At 52.4% G+C, this 19,523-nt stretch overlaps 1 protein-coding gene across 4 annotated transcripts in view; it reads right to left on the reverse strand.

Annotated features, from left to right (window-relative positions):
* The window catches only part of RNF144A (ring finger protein 144A), a 120,018-nt gene extending 104,953 nt beyond the window's left edge, over positions 1-15,065 (reverse strand). For 3 of the 4 annotated variants that reach the window (XM_047782701.1, XM_047782704.1, XM_047782702.1), the window contains exon 1: positions 14,914-15,065. The gene's annotated coding sequence lies outside the window, so the exon portion shown is untranslated. The remainder of the gene's footprint in view (positions 1-14,913) is intronic. The other variant, XM_047782705.1, reaches the window with a different exon arrangement.
* Between the last annotated feature and the right edge of the window lie 4,458 nt (positions 15,066-19,523).

Genomic DNA, 19,523 nt, shown 5'->3' on the forward strand with positions numbered 1-19,523 from the left:
TGGAGGGAATCAACCGAGAGTGGTCCTCCGTCACGGAAAATGCAAAGGGCTTGACGGAGAAAGAAAGTGATATGCCTGAAACACGGACCAACACACACCCAGGAGAAAAGTTAGAGAAGGAATAAATAAAGGTAAAATACGTGTCATTTTTATCTTTCTTACCTGATCTAAAGGAAAACTATTTAAAGCAAGAATAATCACAATGCAAAGAATATGGATAAGAGAAAAAAAATGGACCCTAAAGTCAAAAGGGTAGGGAGAGAAGAACTGGGCATACTTTGCCATAAGACATGTTTACCACATATCAAGTGATATACAGTGTTATCTGAAAGTGGACTTAGTTTAGTTAAAAAAAAAAAAATATATATATGCTAATATGTTGCAAACTCCAGGGCAACCATTGAAAGACGTTAACAAGCATAACTGATATGCTAATAGAGGAGATAAAACAGAATTACATCAAATGTTTGAAGCCAGAAAACTCAAAAAAAGAAAAAACAGATTTCACGATTAGAAAACAATTTCACATATGGCAGAGATATTAATCCAACTCTACCGATCATCACTTTAAATCTGAATGGTCTAACTGCACCTGCTAAAAGCCAGAGCGGCTAAAAAATCTAGGTTCCATTATACGTTGTCTTAAGAAATTATATAATGCCTAAATAAAAACACCCAGGTTAAAAATAAAGGAAGAGAAAGAAATAACACGCTAGTGCTAAAAAAAAAGAAAGAAAGAAAGAAAGAAAGAAAGAAAGAAAAAAAAGAAAAAAAAAACTGGACTATCATGCTAATTTCAAACATGCCAAACTTCAGACCAGAGGAAATCATTTAGAAATAAAGACGGACCCTCCTTAATGACCAAGGAGTCAATTCTCCAAGAAGACATAAAAATACTAAATGTATATGCACCTAACACGATGTTAACACACAGAAGCAAAACCTGACAGACCCGCAAGGAGAAATAGACAAACCCACTATTATAGTTAGAAGTTTCCCCGCTCCTTTCAGTAATGGACAAATTTGGCAAGAAGAAATGCAGTAAGTATACAGCTGAACTGAACAGCACTAAACAATCAACTTGATTTATCTGACACACTGAATATTCCACCCAACAACAGAAGAATACACATTCCTCCAGTTCATATGGAACACTGTAGGCCAGAAGACGCACTTTACCAAATTAAGAAAAACAACCGAAATCATACTACGTGTGCTCTCACATCACAGTGGGATTAAACTGGGAGTCAATAACAGAAAGACAGCTGGAAAATCCCCAACTATCTGGAGACTAAACAGCACACTTCTAAATAACACATGGGCCAAGGAAGAAGTCTCAAGAGGAACCAAAAATATTTTGAACTGAATGAAAAGAAAAATATAGCTCATCAAGATAAGCAGAAGTAGAAAATACAGTGCTTATGGGGAAATGTACAGCATTAAATGCATGTATTCCAGGAGCAGAAAGATGTAAACTCAATGATCCAAGCTACCTCTTTTGAAAACTAGAGTAAGGAGAGCCACTCAGGCCTAAAACAAACAGAAGAGAAGCGCTCGTAAAGACGGGAGCAAAAATCAATGAAATCATAAAAAGAGAAACAACAGAGAAAACAAAAGCAAACGCTGATTCTTTTAAAGATCAATCAAGTCGACACACATCTAGTTAGGCTAAAACATTGACGGTTAAGATGAAACACAAGCGGTGTGAGCCTTCAGTAAGAAATGGCATGAAGGACTAACCTCCGAGCATTGTCATCTATCTGCCACCAGCAATGCAGTGGTTTGGGGGCACTGTCCCTGGGAATTTAAAGCCAAACAACAATCAAAAGAGAAAACATTTGTCAAGGAAGCAAGACGGCATGATTTCATGCAGGCTGTTCTAAACAGGCAGGGGAAAAGCTAGAGAACATAACAGCCTTGATGAGTGTAACACCTTCCACTTCTGGGGACCAGAAGGGCAGTACTTTATCCAGCCAGGTCATGCTTTCGGGATGGAAGTTGAGTGCAGTGGGTCCTATTTGTCCAAGTTCCCAGGGTCTTCACTGCTTCTGAACAGCTCACGCCTGGCTGCCTCCTTCCCTGCGAAATTCTGAAAAACTGTCTGCCTTTAAGTGTTTCTCTTCACATTTTTCTCGCTGGCCATTTACGTAACCCTCAGAGGAGTCCGGGAGAAAGAAGTGGCCTTAGTACCATTCTCTCTTCTTAAGTGAGTAAAACAGGACTGTTTACAAGAGGTTAAGGGCCTTGGCCGACGTTTCAAATGGGATATGAAGTCTGGACGAGGATTCTAAGCTCCTGTCCCTGCAGTCCTGCTCTGTCTGGCCCAGGTAGTAACCACACCCACAGGGCCTGGACGGCACAGGGCCAGTGTCCCCGTTCTGACCTTACCTGTCGTGACTGGGATTCAGGGGCCTGAGAAAAGCAAGCCAGAAAGAGTCCCCCAACACCTCCCCCTTTAAGAAAACGTCAGTGTTTGCATTGCTTCGTTTTGTTTAACAAGAGGGGTGCCTCCTCATTTATTCTCACTTCTCTTCCAATCTCTGCAGGAAAATGCCCACGTGAGAGACAGGATTATTTGCTAAAATAGAGACGTGTTGCGTAGGAAATAATAAAATGTGTTGGGGGCGGGCAGGATTTACCACTCAGCACATTATTTTTAAACCAAAATAATTTATTTCACTATAACATTAAATAGGACCACAACTTAAGAAGCTGAAAATAGAAAAAAAGATAATCCTTGCGCGTTAGGATTCCTTTCCTCAGCGTATTTTCCGTGTTTATACACAAAGCACACATACAATTCAATCTCCCAGTTGTTTTTACTTAATGACAAATTATAAACAATTTCCCATGCCCACCATCACCAAAAATCTTATCAAATTAGAGCTGGATATTTATTCAACTGTCTCTAGATGTTTTCCATTTGGGGCTAGTCTTTAAAACAAAACAAACAAAGAGCCTTTGGCCTCAAGTGCTTCTGTTTCTCCACACTGACTACCATTTCCTTGAGAAAAATTCCCCAAAGTGCATTGTCTGGAATAATTATGCAGTTGCAGCGAATAAAAATCATGCATTTTTCCTTAAGCCATCCCTCCCCCCTTAGGCCTGGAAATTCATTCCTCCTGCTGAGGCAACATGATTTATATTTAAATGCTTCCTGCTTTGCAGCAGGGCCCACTTCATCATTTAGCAAACATTCCTTGTAGCTAAGGTACCTTAGAATTTTCTTTTGTTAATTAAAAAAAAAAAAAAAATTTTAAACCCAGGAATTCTTTATCTTACCAGCCCAGGTATTTACTCTCACAAAGGGTAGTTATATTGTAACTAGACCGACATCTAGATAAGCAATGGGGTGCAGATAAAGGACCTAGGGTCCATAGAAGGAAAGACAGACAGACATATTTAAACTTCAATCATACAAACATTTGCAGCTTCCGGATGATTATTTTCCTCTAGCAGCTCAGCTAAGGGTTTTTGTCTTGAGGGGCCAGTTTATGAATGTCAGGGGTTTTAAAAACTACCATACGGTAGTATTTCAGAAAAAAAAAAAAAAAAGAGAAAACTTAAACTTTCAGGCGGGATCCTAATGTTCTTTCTTCTTCCTTTCTCTCTGGTCAGGAAGGGGTCATATGTAGAAGTTCCCAGGCCAGGGATCAGACCGGCGCCGCAGCAGCAAGAGCAGTGACTACACTGGATCTTTAAACGGCTGTGCCCCAGGAGCACTCCTGTTTATTTATTTTTAATGTACTGGGTCGAGTTAAAAGTTTAGCACGATGAAGGTAAGTGTGCCAGGCCCTGTGCTGGGAATTCAAAAATAAGTGACAGACAGGAGTGGCCTGCCATTCACCTGAGCAGGTGGGACCCACAAAAGTGCAAGCTCGCATCTCATTTCTGCTTCAGGGAGAGGCGGAAAGAGGCGGAAAGAATGCAAAGGCATGGAGGGAAGCCCTTAGCTCAAAGATGTTTTAATCACGCCAAGCACTCAAAAGCACCCTCATTTCAGGTGAGTTTCTATAGAACGACCCCTCAGCTTTCAGTTGACTCTATGACAGTTACATTTTGTTGACATAACATAGGGGTCACCATCAATTCAGTTTTTTTCCCTTTTTTTCTTTTTTAATACTTTGGAGCCAACACTTGTTTCCAGGATTTTAAAATCTTCAGTTTTGCCAAGCTCACAGGCTGTAGGCCTCCTGCGTCCTAGAGTAAAAGGATGGTGACTCAACCTGGTGTCATCCACAAATGCCAGGGTGGTTCAGGGACACCGTGAAGGGGTCAGGCAGAGCTCCCAGCAAACAGCAGAAGCAGGAGCGGCAGGGTGAGCCAGGAGGACCACAGGAAGGTGGAGATGAGCCTGGGATGCAGGGAAAAGCAGGGGGTGAGTGGGCCGGGGTACCCCGGGATGCCCTGGCACATAGGGGTGTGGCCAGTGACCACAGAAAAAGCAGTCGGCCAGGAATGCAGGCCAGAGAACAGAATAGGCCAGCGAAATTAACACATCTTGAAGATGCAGAAGGAAAACACGTGCAGCTCTGAAAGCGAGGATGCAAACAAGGCAGGCGGGGGATGCGGGGAATGAGGGCAGCAGCAGTGAGGAGGCCAGCTAGAGAAGGCCCCCTGGGGCGGGGGCGGGGGGCAGGGGAGGAGGGGCTGACAGGCTGGAGGCAGCACCCTCCAGTTTTCCTGGTCAAGGTCAGGCCCGCAGCAGGCGGCAGGATTCACCAAGAGGGGTCACGTGTGGGAGAGGATTCTCCCAGCCAATCCCCACCAGGCATCTAGTGGTGGAAGATTTGCAGGTGCACTTGACCTGATCCCTGACAGTGGGCAGCAGGCAGGGAGAAGCCAGCGTGCAAGGGCAAACGGGGTGTTTGCTGTGAGAGACAGGAGGGAAAATGAGGAGGGCCTGCAGCAATTAGCCTGACACAAGGGGGAAAGCCAAGGCAGACACCAACGATCACAGAGTTTTATAAAGAAAAATGTTAAGTGCCTCCAAGCCAAGCCCCTCATCTTATATATTAAACATGAAAGTCCAGGGACCTTGACATCTGAATTGACACTGAATGGAGTCAGTGCAAAGGTCAACTCTAAATAACACGGGCTGTGGAGCAGAGGATGGGCCCCTGCACAGAATCTCAAGCATCTGGTACTGAATCCCAGAGAGACCCGCCCAGTGACAATAAACCAGGCACACGTCAGGCCAGATACGCTCCTGGCAGGCCCACCAGCACTGGCTGTGCCCAGACCCAGGGCAGCCACGCCCTAGGAGGGGGCGGGGCCGGTCACAACTGGCAGGCTGGTGTCAACTGAGAAAGTCCCTTTGGATCAACAGTCGGAGAAAAGGTAAGGAGAACTGCATCTGTAGTTCTAAATGGCCTGGGACCCACACGGAAAAGAAGAGGAGAAAAAAAAAAAAGGAAAAATAAGCAAAGGAAATTCACATCCGTAATACAGTTACCTCAATATCCAGTCAAATCAAAATCGTCTCCACGCGTCATCAAGGTCAACTGCCTTAATGAGACGGTCTGCATTCTGTTTTTCACACCAGATCTTAGAAACCAGATGCTTTCTACACTCAAGGCACAGCTCGGGCAGGACTGGCCAGGGTTCAAGGGCTCAGCCAGTGGCTACTGCCGGGCAGCCCAGCCCCTTGCCCCCCGCCCCTCTGCCTGCCTGTGGTTCTCTCCTGCTGCACCTGGAAGGGGTCCTGCCCTCCCCAGAGAGGCCCTATCCCCCAAGCCCCAGGCCCCAGCCAGAGAGCTGGTCCTCCGGGAGAAAGGCTGGGCCCGCGGCACGTGGCCGGGGACCGGCAGAAAACAAGGTCACTATCAAGGAAGCGTGGCTTCAGGCCAAAGGAAAAGAACCCCAGGGGCGATTAAAGTATTAACAGATAAGACCTGTTCCCCGGCCTCTCCGCTGCCAGAAGGGCACATTCATTTAAGGACAAACCGAAAACATCTCCTTCGGAGGCTTCGTCACATCTGTACATGATGCAGCCCAGTACCTGGCCTAGGGAGGGGCCTCAATAAATACTTATGAGCATAGTGAAAAAGCATGCGCCTTAAATTGGAGCTATTTCACAAATGGGAGAAAGAGAGAGAAAGCGATGTTGCTGGATGGAAACTCCTATGTCTCCCAACTGGTTATTTTCACTAGGATGAAACGGAGAATTTATAAAATTGCAAACAGTTAAGAGGTAAACTCTCGTAACGATTGCTAAACACTGTACCCCATCTTGTTCCAGAAAAGCCCCACCAGCCCCCTCCCCGCCCTCTCTCCGTGGCTTCACCCTCCCTGTTTCTCCTCAGTCTGCCTTGGAACCCCCAGGGAATGGATGAAACGAATACAAAGAAGGAACGAATGCGATCATTTCTGCACCGGACTCTTTTCAAAAGGAAAAGATGCCTATTAAGTTCAACACATATTCACTGAGTACCTACTATGTGCCAGGCATCACGCCAGGTGCCCGCAGGATACAGAAAAGAACAAGACAGGACCGGAACTTCCTGGCCCTTGCTGCACCCCAAACCACGAACAGCCACGGGCGATGAAGCTGGGTTTGCGTGACACCAGCGAGACACCAAGAACATTTATGCCACATTCACTTTGGCCTGGCTCTCATCCCGTATGGATGTTTGCTTCTCAAAGAAGAGCAGGTAAGAAGCAAAAACAACGTACTAAAGTGCAGCCTGGGAGTTCCCCCTGTGGCTCAGTGGGTTAAGAGACCCACAGAGTCTCCATGAGGATGCAGGTTTGATCCCTGGCTTTGCTCAGTGGGTTAAGGATCTGGCGTTGCTGTGAGCTTCAGTTTAGGCTGAAAACACGGCTCAGGTCAGGTGTTGCCATGGCTGTGGCATCGACCTCAGCTGCAGCTCAGGCCTCAGCTGCAGCTCCAATTTGACCCCTAACCCGGGAACTTCTATATGCAGCAGCTGCTGCTGTAGAAAGGAGAAAACCAAATAAATAAAGTGGTCTGGCCACGCAGCCCACCGGGAGTGTGTTCCCTGCTCTGTCCTGTCTGGTCTGCTCAAGGACATGCCCCCTGCTCCCGAGGCCTCTCACCTTCTCAGCTTTTCTTACCCCCAGGAGTCGCCACCCAGCCCAACGCAGTGGGATGGGAACAGAGGCCACCGTGATGCTCCCGGGAAAGGTGGTTCTTCCCTGAGAATAAAAGATGGATGGACACCAACAACCCCACCTCTCCTGTGAGTGCAGCCTGGAGCCAGCTGGCCCCCGGGGCCCAGTGCAGGACAGTGCAGCTACAAGGAGACCCTGGTTCTCAGGCCCGCTGTCCCCCCAGGCCTTGTCACCGAGGACACCGGAAGCATTCTGTTGCTGACCGAACATGCAGTAACATACAAGCATGTGCAAACACAGACGACATGGTACTGGTAGATGGGCTGTGGGCTGAATTGTGTCCCCAAAAGGTATGTGGAATCCCTAAGCCCCAGCATCTGGGGACGTGACCTCATCAGGGTCCCTGAGGATGATGAGGGCTTTACCCCAAGGTGACCGATGACAAGCCATTCTGCCCACCTTAGGGCAAACAAATACTCCTTCAACCTGATGTCTTGTAAGCAACGAACATCTACGGCTCACAATTCCTGAGGCTGCCCGTCTGCGATCAAAGTGCTGAGAGATGCAGTGTCTGGTGAGGGCCTGCTTCTGGCTCACAGTCCTGTCACTGTGTCCTCGCGTGGAGAGGGGGCCAGAGAGCTCTCCAGGGTCTACGCTGTAAGGGCACTAATCTTGCTCACGAGGGCCCCACCCTCACCCCCTCATCTAATCCTCTGACCTTCCAAAGTCCCCATTCCAAGCAATGTCACATTGGGGGTTAGGTTTCAATACAAAAATTGGGGGGACACACACCCAGGGGCTCTAGCATTGCCCCTCTTCCCGAGGACAAGAGGGAAGTTAGGAAGGTATCAGTGAGCAAGACTTGGGGGGAGCGGGGAGAATAAATATTGAAACAGGCAATGTCTTGGGGTTCCTGCAGCTGATGGAATTAAGACACCGTTTTCTTTTCTCTCCTCCATCTGGCCCACCCTCCAATCTGCCTCCCACAATGTCTCAGTTCTCAGGGCCCCTGGCTAACTTAGCTCCGTCAAGACATGAAAAAGAAGCCACTGATCCCTGCAAAGAGAGCCAGCTCTGTGTCCTCCACACCAGGACAGGGACCGCGTCCCCACTGCCAAGACATCAGGAAGACATAAACAGTTTTTGCCCACAAATTCGGATCCCGAGGCACCCATTCTGAAGGTCTCGGGGGAGTTCTTTTCACTCCATTGTCTTAGGACTGTTATGCCCAGCACATGCGTGGCAACCGGGCCGTCAGTTAATTTATGGGACTGTTTGTTTCTTTCCGTTCTCAGCGGTATCACAAACAGCCGGCCCCCCAGGGTTTCTGCAAAAGCCATCACACTTCCCAAAGCAACGCTGTGCTTGGAACACACAGCCTACAGGATGCTTTTGCAAGCAAGCTGGCACTGTGGACCAAGAAACAGATTCCTCAGAGACAGAACCTGCTCACCACTGTGGATTATGGGCCCTCTAACGGCTTGGCTCTTTCACGGGAATCAACAGGACCCACTCAACCCTTTCCAGGAACCCCTTCCACCTCTCTACCTAGAGCACCTCTGCCTCTCATCAGCAAGAGCCAAACTCCCGAGGCTGATGGAGCCTCACTGCCAGCCCCGCTCCCCAGCGTCCTCAAGAACACATCCTGCTGGGCCCCAACCTTTGCCCCCTTCCGTGCTGCCCAGAGCACCCCCTCCTCCACCCGGCCTGTCTTCAAGGTCCCCCCACCATCACTCCAGTTTCCACCTGTCACTTCCCCACTGGAGTGTCTGTAACACACTCCCAGATAGGCACATTCTGGCCCTGGGGCATCCCTGTCTTCTTGTCCTGCCTCCCTCCTAGGCCCTGAGCATCGCTGGCCTGTCCTCCCCTGCATCCCGGAGTTCAGGCCATCTGGCCTCCTCCAGCCAGCCCACACAAGGCTCGCTGCCTGACCCTGGATCTGGATCACCTGCTGTCCACATGGCCAGGGGCCCAGGACTGTCCAGCCGGGACCCCCACATCCCAGGCCTCCCCGGGCCACAGGCAGGGTCCTTCCCTGCAACACAAGGCAACGCTCCCAACCACTCTGTCTACTCACAGCCCTGCGTGTCCTGCCCCGTGGCTCCACCCAAGAAGAGAGGTGTCTCTGGACAGGCTCAGAGCTTGCGAAGCAGCAGAATGTGAACCCAAATCTTCTTCTTGAGAACCTGCCCCACGTCTCCTCTTGGGCCAGGTTTCCCTACCTCGGATTCAACCACTGAGCAAAAATGCACTTAGACAGAGCCTGATAGGCCCTGAGGGAGTGCAGAAATGAATTCGCTCCCACCCTTGCGAAGCTTAGAATTTCGTGAAGACAATGATATAATTACATAAAAATTAGATTGGAGAGGTCGAAGTGCAATTACAGGTTCTGAAAAAAAGAGTTGCTGGGGAAGCAGCTGGTAAAGAGAAGAGGCCCCAGCACAAGGGGGAAAGAGGAAGCTTGGGCCTGGAGGGGCAGGGGCCAGGCTTTAGCCCCAGGCCTGCAATCCAGCCCTCTGCCCTGCTTCTGCATGTCCTCGTCTGTGAGACACCAGTGCTGGAGGGCTCGGCCTCCACGGGCCCCACGCTGACGATTCCAACATTAGGAATCTGGCGCATGGACAGTGGTGGGAGAACATTCCAGGGCCCAAGCGTGGAGGCTGTGGAGAGACCAGCCTGGAAAGTTTGGCTGGAACTAAGCGGGGAAGAATCCAGAAAGACCTCCCCAGGGGCACACGTAACAACTTAAAAAGCACCATGTCTCGGCAGGGAAGTGACCAGAGGTCAGTGGTCTGCCTAAGGAGGGGACCATGGACACTAACGAAAATCGTCCCAGGAGAGTTAAACGCAGTCTGCAGAAGTCTGGCCTCAGAACAACTACGGCAAGCCTGTTTCACCTCGGGGTGGAAGAGGCCCCTAACACAGTGGTCTGTGTACATCCCACTCACAGGCGGGGGAGAAGGCACCTCTCTGCTCAGCAGGTGCCTCTCCTGCAGGGGGCATGGGAAGGGGGAGGGGTGGCAGGGGGCGGCCTGCGGTGCTGTTGTGCAGAGTGGGAGAGCCTGCAGACAAGCCAGCCGCAGAGGGCGAGTGGGGAGGACACACACATGGTACCACTGGCCAGGGACCACGTCCCAGACGCAGAGACAGACCATCGAGGATGCCTCCCTGGCTGCCCTGAGAGGCTGAGGGCCAGCGGCAAATCCAGGAGGCCTTCTCTTCTCCTTTGATGTGGCCCCCACAGCACCCCCTCCCGCCCGGTCACCTTAAAGCACTGCCACCCCAACATCAAACACAGCCCCGTTTCAAAGGACTGCTTGAAAATTGGCTGCCTTTGGAAGCCAAAAGCTGTCCCAGGAAACCCACGTTGCAGGAGGCGTCCCCGGGACAGACAGGAGCCCCGTTTATCCATTCGCCCGAGAGACAAGACTCCATACCCAGGTCTGGGTTTGCAGTCCTCCTCCGCCCACCAGCCCTATCTGGGGTCTTGCCTGCAGGGCGGGGCTGGCAGGAGCAGGGGACCCCCAAGCCTCACTGGCATCCTTCGCTGGGGTCTGGGGGTTCAGCTTGGAGCTTTCCCACTGCAGACCTGGCTGTGACTGCCTGGGGAGTCACGGCAGCCCTGCTGAGGTGACCTGCAGACAGAGGCCGGCCGTCTGGCTTATAAAAGCCCCGGCTATGCTGGGTTTCCTCTCTTCTCCCCTGAACCCCAACTCTTCTACCAAGCAAACCGGGGGTGGGGAGCGAAGAGGAGGGGAGACTTCCAGGACAGAGCCCCATAACCAAAGAATGGGAGTTCCCCGAACTGGCGGGACCCTCCAGAAGGTTCCAGAAATGAAAGCAACTGCGTTACACCTGGGAGTCTTGGTGTGAATAGCACAGAGAGGGGAGAGTCAGGCTGCCATCCAGCAGGACGGGGCAGAGCAAGGCTGGCTCAGCCCCACTGTGCCAGCCCTAAGTTCCCTGCCCAGCCCAGGCAGCTTCTTGCTGTTTCTGGGCCCAGAATGTGACCCTGACCTTCTCATGTGCTCGGCTCACTGGGATTTGTCCTTCAAGTCCCCACCCGGCATCACCGGCTCTGGCAGCAGACTCCTCGCCACAGCCCAACGCCCTGTGCACGCCGAGCCCAGTGCTAGAACAATCTGCGACTAGCTGCCTTCCCCCAACAGGACTGTAATGTCCTCAATAATAGATCCTTTTCCATGGGACTCTGAGTTCCACGCTGGCTTCAACAGGGACCACATATGACCTTGGGGGCTGCACCTGCTCCTTGCCCCTCCCCTCCTCTGTAGTCTGGGGACAGTAGCGATGCCTGTCCTATGGGCTGAGGGAGAACTGAGGCCACTCCTTCAGCACATGGCAATGGGAAAAGCCACTGGGTTTTTGGTTTTTGGCTTTTGTACTTTTTAGGGCGACACCCACAGCATATGGAAGTTCCTGGGCTAGGAGTCAAAGCAGAGCTGTAGCTGAGGCCTACACCACAGCCACGGCAACGCAGGATCCGAGCCTCATCTTTGACCTACACCACAGCTCACGGCAATATCACATCCTCAATCAACTGAGCGGGGCCAGCGAGCAAACCTGCCTTCTCCTGGATGCTAGTCAGGTTCCTTTCCACTGAGCCACAGTGGAAACTCTCAGGGGAAAGGTTACTGTTGATGGAAACACCTGACCCTCCAAAGTCAACCTCCTAAGTCAAACTGCATGTTGGCTGACATGCTTCTTCGTGCCACCCAGGAACTGCTTTTTCTCTATAACACTGCATGCAGCTTGTCAACGTGCTCCTTAGAGAAAGCCCTGCTCTCTGCAAATATAGGCCATTTGGGAAACACAATCCAATTCAGGCTTCAGATGCCAGCAAAGAAGGACAATACAAACCCTCGTCACTAGGGAGCCACCCTCTGCAAAAAGCCCCATCTCTCACATAGCATCTTTGAGAAAAAGCCATTGTTCTGAAAGTGAAAATAGAGGTGGTCTGGTTTCCTTGCAAAAATTCTTAAAAATGGCTGCCTTGCTGAGTAGCCCTGAAACACTGTTTCTCCCAGAAAAGAGCAGCACATTCTTATTTTGAAATCTTGGAAACCGTGCAGACCAACCCCTTAGTTTCATAGTGGAAGGAACTGGGGCCACACAGGGAGGTCAAGACACATGTCCAAGGTCACAGAGCCGGATGGAAAAGCTGTACAAGCTCTGTCCTTCAGCCCAAATCCCAGCAGGTACGTGGACAGTTGCTTCCATTTAATTTCTTCATCTACTTAAGCAGAGGTACTCATGTGTGTCAGGAATGCAGAAACAGGGGAGAGAGGAGGGCGGTGGGTTCCAGAAATGATGGCCTCAGATGACTCTTCTCATCTTAAAGGGAAGAACCTTCCACTTGGTTCTTGGATCTCCAAGGTAGGAAAGTGGCCAAGTGAACACGGACAGGGCCCCCCTTGGCTTGAAGCATCCCACTCTCTGCCAGCCTCCTGGCTGCCTCTGACCTTCCACACCCCAGGAACCCGGGGAGGGAAGCCTTGCCCTGGAGAGTGTAAGACCCCGGGGGCAAGTGGCTCCAGACCCCCAGACCCAAGGGCAGCTGACCCGTCTCCGTCTCCCCTAGTTCAAGGGTGGTGCAAGAGAAAGAAGAGCTGATGCCAGGCCTGGGCCAGCCACGACCCCTGTGTGGCTGGGGTCCCTGGCCTCTCCCCGCCAAGCCCACAATATCCTCAGCCACAATGGGCAGGCGCGGCTGGGGATCCGTGATGACCAGCCAGCTCTGGGGCACACAGGCTACGGGGACAGGCTTCCCCCATCTCGACACCAGAAAGACTCCCAAGAGGGAGGGGAAAGTGGAACAAAAGGCGGTGGTAGGGCCAAATTATGAACCACAGTGGAAAAACAGGCGACGTGGCTCCCAGCGTCTGGCCCTGCCCGCCGTCTGGCTGAGCCGCACGTTCCCCCACTGAGCGCCAGCGGCTCCAGCTAAAGTGTGTGAGGGCCCTTCCAGGTCCCAAACCACATCAACCCACAGGACAAGCAGCATGCTCAGGTGACAGTCTGGGTGCAGGGACCACACAGGAGTGAACCCGGGGCACTGGAGCACATTTACGGAATGTAGGGCTTTGAAAGTGCCCTTGCAGTTTTCACACCCCCATCTTCAGGGCCCACAGGCACTGCACCGTTCCTCTGCCCGCCGCTCCCCCCACCTGAGTTCACCCTTCATCAGCTCCCCTTCCCAGGGTACTGACATTTCAATCAGAGCGGCTTTCAACAGGCTTCCAACTGTAATTGTGCTGGATCTGGAAACTTCCCCTCCCGTTAAAATGAGGTCATTTCCATCCAGGTTTCTCAGTAGGTTCTCAATCCCTGCCTGACCTTTGATAAAGCGCAGAGGTGGGAGCCCGTGCTGGGGACGAAAGGCCGCACACTCCACATGCCTTCTTCACTCTAAAGCAGTGCTCCGCTCACTCTCCTCCAAAACCATCCGTGACTCTAAGAGCAACAGGATCGAGTCTAACGCGGGCCCGGAATGCCCAATTGCACGATTTACCCTCATCTGACTACTCTGGGCATAGTTCCTTTGCACTCTCTAAAAAAATAAGAAAAGCAAAAATTGGAAAGGCCCTAGAAAACCTCAAAAGACCAGGTCATCCTCGGTACCAGGAGAGGGATTCCAATCCCAGGGGCACTGGAGCTGCAAGTGCGGGAAAGTTCGGGGCACACACCTGAAGTTCCATCCCCTCCTTCTGCTGGGCAGTTCCCTCTGCCCAGATTCCTTCTACCGCCTGCAACCCGCCCCACCTTCAAGCAGGGCTCTGTCACCCTCCTGAGCAGCAGCCCAGACCCTCCTCTCCGGGCCTCGCCCTCCTGGGAAGTCGCCCAGCTCCGCAGGGTCTGCACCACCTCATTTTCCATCTTACACTTTTCAACACAGCTTGTCTGCCGGCTGCCCCTGGCTGGTGCACTGGAATGCGTCCTTATTAGATCCCCAGGCCCCCCTCCTAGAAAAGGGCTTCCTTCCCACAACAATTGAGAGCAAGACCAAGTGGGGTCTGTTCCTAGCTCAGAGACCAGAGCTCCCTCCCCAAGGGTCAGCAGGATTCCCTGGGCCGCCTTCCCCACCTGAGGCCTGGCACAAGGCAACTGTGGGATATTTTTCTAGTGGGCTTATTATTCTTCTTTTTCACTGGGAAGAGGGCAGAGAGAGAACTTTTGTCGTGACCAATCATCCTAAGACCTGCCTATGGAGACCATCAGGGTACAGTAAGTGACCCCTTTCTCCCCATGCCTGACCCTACGGCTCCAGGCTCGCACGAGTTCCCAGGGCTGGGTGCCCGGGATGGTGCAGGGGAGTCAGGGCATCACTGCCTGCTGGTGGGGTGCGTAGACCAACAAGGAAGTTTCTGCGCGCCCCTTGGGAGAGGACGGTTTTGGAAGCAGGGAGGCGGGCCACTGAGGTCACTGGGCATCTGGACATGCACCGCCGAGCTCACAGGGCACCCGTCCACTCCAGCCAGGCTGACCTCTGGCCGCCTCCCCGCTCCCCAGCAGGTCGCCCTCGCCAGACCCCCTGGAACGGGGCATCAGTCCTGCAGCCCCCAACCCAGAGCCGTCCCCGCCCGCCACCTCTTCCCCCGGACGGGCCGGGGCGCGGGCACATGCCTATGCAGAGCCAACGTGTCCTCGGCCCTGGGGCCACCGAGGGGCAAGGCCAGGGTGGCGCCCCTGGCACGGACCCGCCATCGCCCCCGCCCGACCCCCGCGCCCGAAGCCGGCTCGGCACCGCCACCTCCACCGGGCCCCTCGGCCGCGCCCAGCTCCCGCGAGACGGACACAAAGGGGACGCGCGACACCCACCTGGTCCCGCGCGGCTGGGGCCCCCGGGGCCGCCGCTCCTGCTCGGCCGCGGGCGGGGCTCCGAGCTCCGCGCCGAGGTCCGCGGTCGGGTGCCTGGGTCCGCGCTGCCAGTGGGCCGCCCGCGCCGCCCGGCCCGGAGCCGCCCTTTATTCCCGCCCGCCCTCCAGCCGGGGCGCACCGCCCGCGGGGGGAGAGTGGGCGGCGGCGCGAGCGGCACAAAGACGCGGGGCGCAGAGGCTCGGCCCGAGCGCCCCCGCCCGGCGCGCAGCGCCCCCTGCCGCCAGCCCGCCCGCCCGCCCGCCGCGCCCCGCCCTCGGCCGCGCAGGCCCGGGGACGCCCGCTCGCCCACCGAGGACCACCGGGCCCACGCCGCCCAGGGGATCCCGAGGCGCCTCGTCCGGCGGCGGCCAGAAGACCGTCCCTGAGGCGGATGCTCCTGGGCCTCAAGATGAGCCAGCTCGGAGAGAAGTGGGTGAGCCCCAAACACGCTTGGCCGGCGGTAGAAACCCTCTCCGGCTGCGCAGGGGGCCAGGGCTCCAGTCCTGCCACCGACCAGATCGGGCCCCCCAGAACCTCGGCCTGATGCCCTGGCATGTGAGGACCTCGCGATGAAGGCTGAGGGCCCTTGCTGTGCCAACGTCACATGTCTTTCTGCCCCACTCCCTCATCGCTTTGAAGGATGGAGGAGAGGGGGCAACTTGGCAGTCCCTCCGTTCTGTGGATTCCAGAGTTCCTGGCACAGCAATTTCTTTCCTATTCTTAGGGTTTCCAGCTTGTTAGAGTCCAAGATCTTTGAAGGTAGAATTTTCCTGTAAGATTTATCTTTGCCACTCCCTCTGGTAGAAGTTACCCAAGCGCTAAATCATGTGTCTCAGGCATGCAGAGTTGAACAGAAATAACCGGTGTGTATGAAGCATGCTTTCTTCAAAGGAGACGCTCTTTTCTGCAGAAGTGAGGGGAAACCCACATCACAGGTCCCTTCCTCGGTGCCCTCCCTCCACAGCGTCGCCTCTGAATTCTGATGCATCACCCACCAGCGCTGTGACCTTAAGTTACTTAACTTTGTTGTGCTTCCATTTTCTTATCTGAAAAATGCAGATCTTGGCAGGGATTCAATAAGGCAGATATGCATAAAGAAGTATCGACGTAACTGGAAAATGTTCAGGATTCACTCCATCACCCTTAGCTGTTCCTTGTCTCATTTCCCCCCAATTAAACAAGATTCCTAACTGTCTTGACATTCTGCATAATTTGTCTTCCTCTACTGCATATACTTCTTTTTTTTTTTTTTAAATCGCAAATCCGTCTCCTCTACATTGAGCAGTTATTCTGGTAAATATTTATTTCCCTCCCCCAAATATGAATGAGCATTTCTGATGCCTCTGTCAAATTCTTTGTGCAAATGTCATCATTCAAGCAAAAGGCACAATGGAAAGAATCTCACCAGCACTTGAAAATGACAATAGTTCTGCAGAAAGGCCTAAGCTTCACAGAAAATATAAGCCCCACCCCCACCCCATCCTCTGCTTGTGGTACCTGGGAGGTAGGGGTGTGATACTCCTTGTGAATGAGTGATTATATGAATGAATGAGAGGATGGCAGCAAACACACAGGGAAGGTGATAAATGGGTCCATGCTGAGATGCAGATGTTTCTGTGGTAAGCAGGGACATTGGGAGTCAAGTGCGGAGGAAACAGCTGAGGCTGCCCCGGGAGTGATGAGGTGCACACACCAGCCTCTTACCCAACTGTGCCATTGAGACTTGCACTTGCTTCCCCGGGGATGCGTGTGTCTGTGTGTGTGCATGTGTGTGTACCTGTGACTTCCTTCCCATGTGTGTTTGTGGCTGTTAACACGACTGTTGTGGGGGACATGGGGAAAGAGGATGTCACCCCGATGGTGCCATTTGCATCAGGCCATCCAGGGCATCTCAGATGCACTGATTCTTCCTGAAGTCTTCCTAATCCATCAGTGCCGCCCCCATCCCCAGATTCCTGATGACATTGTGTAATAGTGTGTCTCCATGCTGATCATGGCATCTGTTACACTTCACGTTTTGGATACTTACTCTCTGATTATCAGGTCATAAGATTCTGCAGAACAGCCATGAAGTAATTGTTGTGTGGGGTTTCCCATGGGGCCTGTGCAGCCCCACTGCCAGAGTCAACTGCTCTGAGCTGCGCTGCTGAACAACCTTCCTGGTCTCTCAGATAAGCAGCCTGGGTTTCTCAAGGTCACGCCCACCCATCACTGGATGGTTTTCAATCCAATCCTCTGCACGGGTCGGGGCTCTCAACCCTCTTACCCAGATGTTTTCAGGGGGGTTTTTGGTTGTTTTTTTGGCTTTTTGGTTTTGTTTTATGGTCGCACCTGTGGCATATGGAAGTTCCCAGGCCAGGGATAAAATCTGAGATGCAGCTGTGACCTATACCACAGCTGCAGCCATGCCAGATCCTTAACCCACCGTACCACATCAGGAGCTCCTCACTGAGAGCTTTGTCATATCAAGCTCATTTGAAAAGATACCCATGGTGTTTGTGACTGCGGGCAGTGGGACTCATCACCCACTTCTGAACATGCCCCACCTCTTTGAAGACCTACTAAAGGCAAGGTTCTGTGCTGGATGGTTCTGTTACAGCCAGGGGCACCCCTTCCGGGGCCCGAGCTTGGCTTCCTGTCTGACATTGGGAAATGCATGGTCTGAGGAGACACAGGGGCTGACAAAGTGAAAGCCTGTGGGGAAGGGGCGCCCGGGGAAGAGAGCGGCAAGGGGGAGGAAACCCCGGAGAATTGCTCACCAGTCTCTGGTTTTATGGGAATGGGGTTAGTTTCCAGGTCTTTCTGGCCAATCGTCTTGCTCAGCCCATACTTGGTCTGACTCAGGGAACCAACCAAGAAGTTGGTTCTGGCACCAAGGATCCTGGGAAGTTAGTCGTCTCCTCCCTCCTACGGGCCCCTGCCCACTCCTCCCCGTTGGCCCTCAGGGCAGCACCTTCCCCATCAGGGCCTCTTGCTGTGACACAACTCATGCAAGTGGCGGGGATCTGCCTGACCCAGGCGGGCGGTTTCAGTCAATGGTTTCCTAATAGTTAAGGCCAGGGAATCAGGGCTGCAGTCAATGGGCCGGAGGCGGGCCATATGGAAATCCACCCCCAGGTTTCTCCTCTAGGTACCAACTCGGAAGAAGCTCAAGATTCACCCTCTTGGCTTAAAATAAAACCTTTTTTAGACAATGGAGGATGCATACACTCATAATCACATTCTGAAGGTACAGAAATGTCACCTTTCTTTCGTTTGTAAAATTAGTTTCAATTCAATTCCTTATTTCTAAAGCATTACTGGCAATCAAATGTCAGTTGTGGTTCTGATTCGCTCTCCTCGGAGGCACGCGGGAGTCCGGCGGGGTTTTATGTCCTGGGATGTGGGATGTCAGCTATCATCCTCAGCCCATCACCCGGTCTACCGGGGCCGCAGGCAGCCTCCTCCTCCAAGCCCTGCATCCCTTTCAAGCAGGCTGCGCTCAGCTTCTCTTCCAGGTGCAGCGCTCCCCCCGGGCGATGCCAAGAGCCTGCCACTCTCAGGGCCTCTTGGGAAAAAGTCTCCTGTCCAGCTCCTATCTTCCTTCCCATCAAGGCCTCCTCTCCTCCGCTCCTAGCCTGAGTGTCCCCAGTAAACTTTTCTAGAGCAGAGTATCCACAGAGGACATGCTGAGACCCTGTCTTCAGCCGGCTCGGGCTTTGGCTCTGAAAACACCCCCATGGAGCTAGAAAACAATGCAAGACTGGAGGTGTTTTCCCAGAACACCTGGAGAGAAAAATGCAAAAAAGTAAAATCTGCCTTATTATCACTGTAACATATGTAGTCAAAAAAACCAAAAAAAAAAAAAAAATCCCCCAAAAAACAAAGAATAGGCAGTTCCCATTATGGCTCAGCAGGTTAAGAACCTGACACAGTCCCTGCGGGGATGCAGGTTCTCTCCCTGGCCTTGCCCGGTGGGTTAAGGATCGGCTCTGTGGGTGCACGTCGCAGATGTGGCTCGGATCCGGTGCTGCCCTGGCTGTGGCGTAGGCCTCAGCTGCAGCTCTGATTGGACCCCTGGCCTGGGAACCTCCATATGCTGCAAGTGAGACTGTAAAAAGAAAAAGTAAATAAAGACATTTTCAAAATTAAGAAAAAGAAACAAAGAATTACATCTTAAGGGAGACAAACAAAACTTCCGGAAAGCAAGTGCGAGTGAGGGGAGACTTCGTCCTTCCGATCACTTAGCATCAGCACTGCTAGGGTTGAGTTGAGACCCCCAAACTCTACGATGAATTTCTAAGCCCTACCACCTCGTGATATGACCTGATATGGAAATAAGTTTGGTGCAAATGTAACCAGTTGGAACGGAGTCAGATTGGAGCAGAGTGGGCCCCTAATCCAGTGTGACTGGTGTTCTCCTACAAAGAGTCAAATTTTATTTTATTTCATTCTTTTCTCTTTTTTAATTTATTTGCTTTTTAGGACCCAGGCTAGGGGTCAAATCGGAGCTGCAGCTGCCGGCTTTCCCCACAGCCACGGCAACTCGGGATCCAAGCAGCTCTGTGACCTGCACCACAGCTCACGGCAAC

This window comes from Phacochoerus africanus, chromosome 5 (genome assembly GCF_016906955.1).
Source record: "Phacochoerus africanus isolate WHEZ1 chromosome 5, ROS_Pafr_v1, whole genome shotgun sequence".
NCBI lineage: Eukaryota > Metazoa > Chordata > Mammalia > Artiodactyla > Suidae > Phacochoerus > Phacochoerus africanus.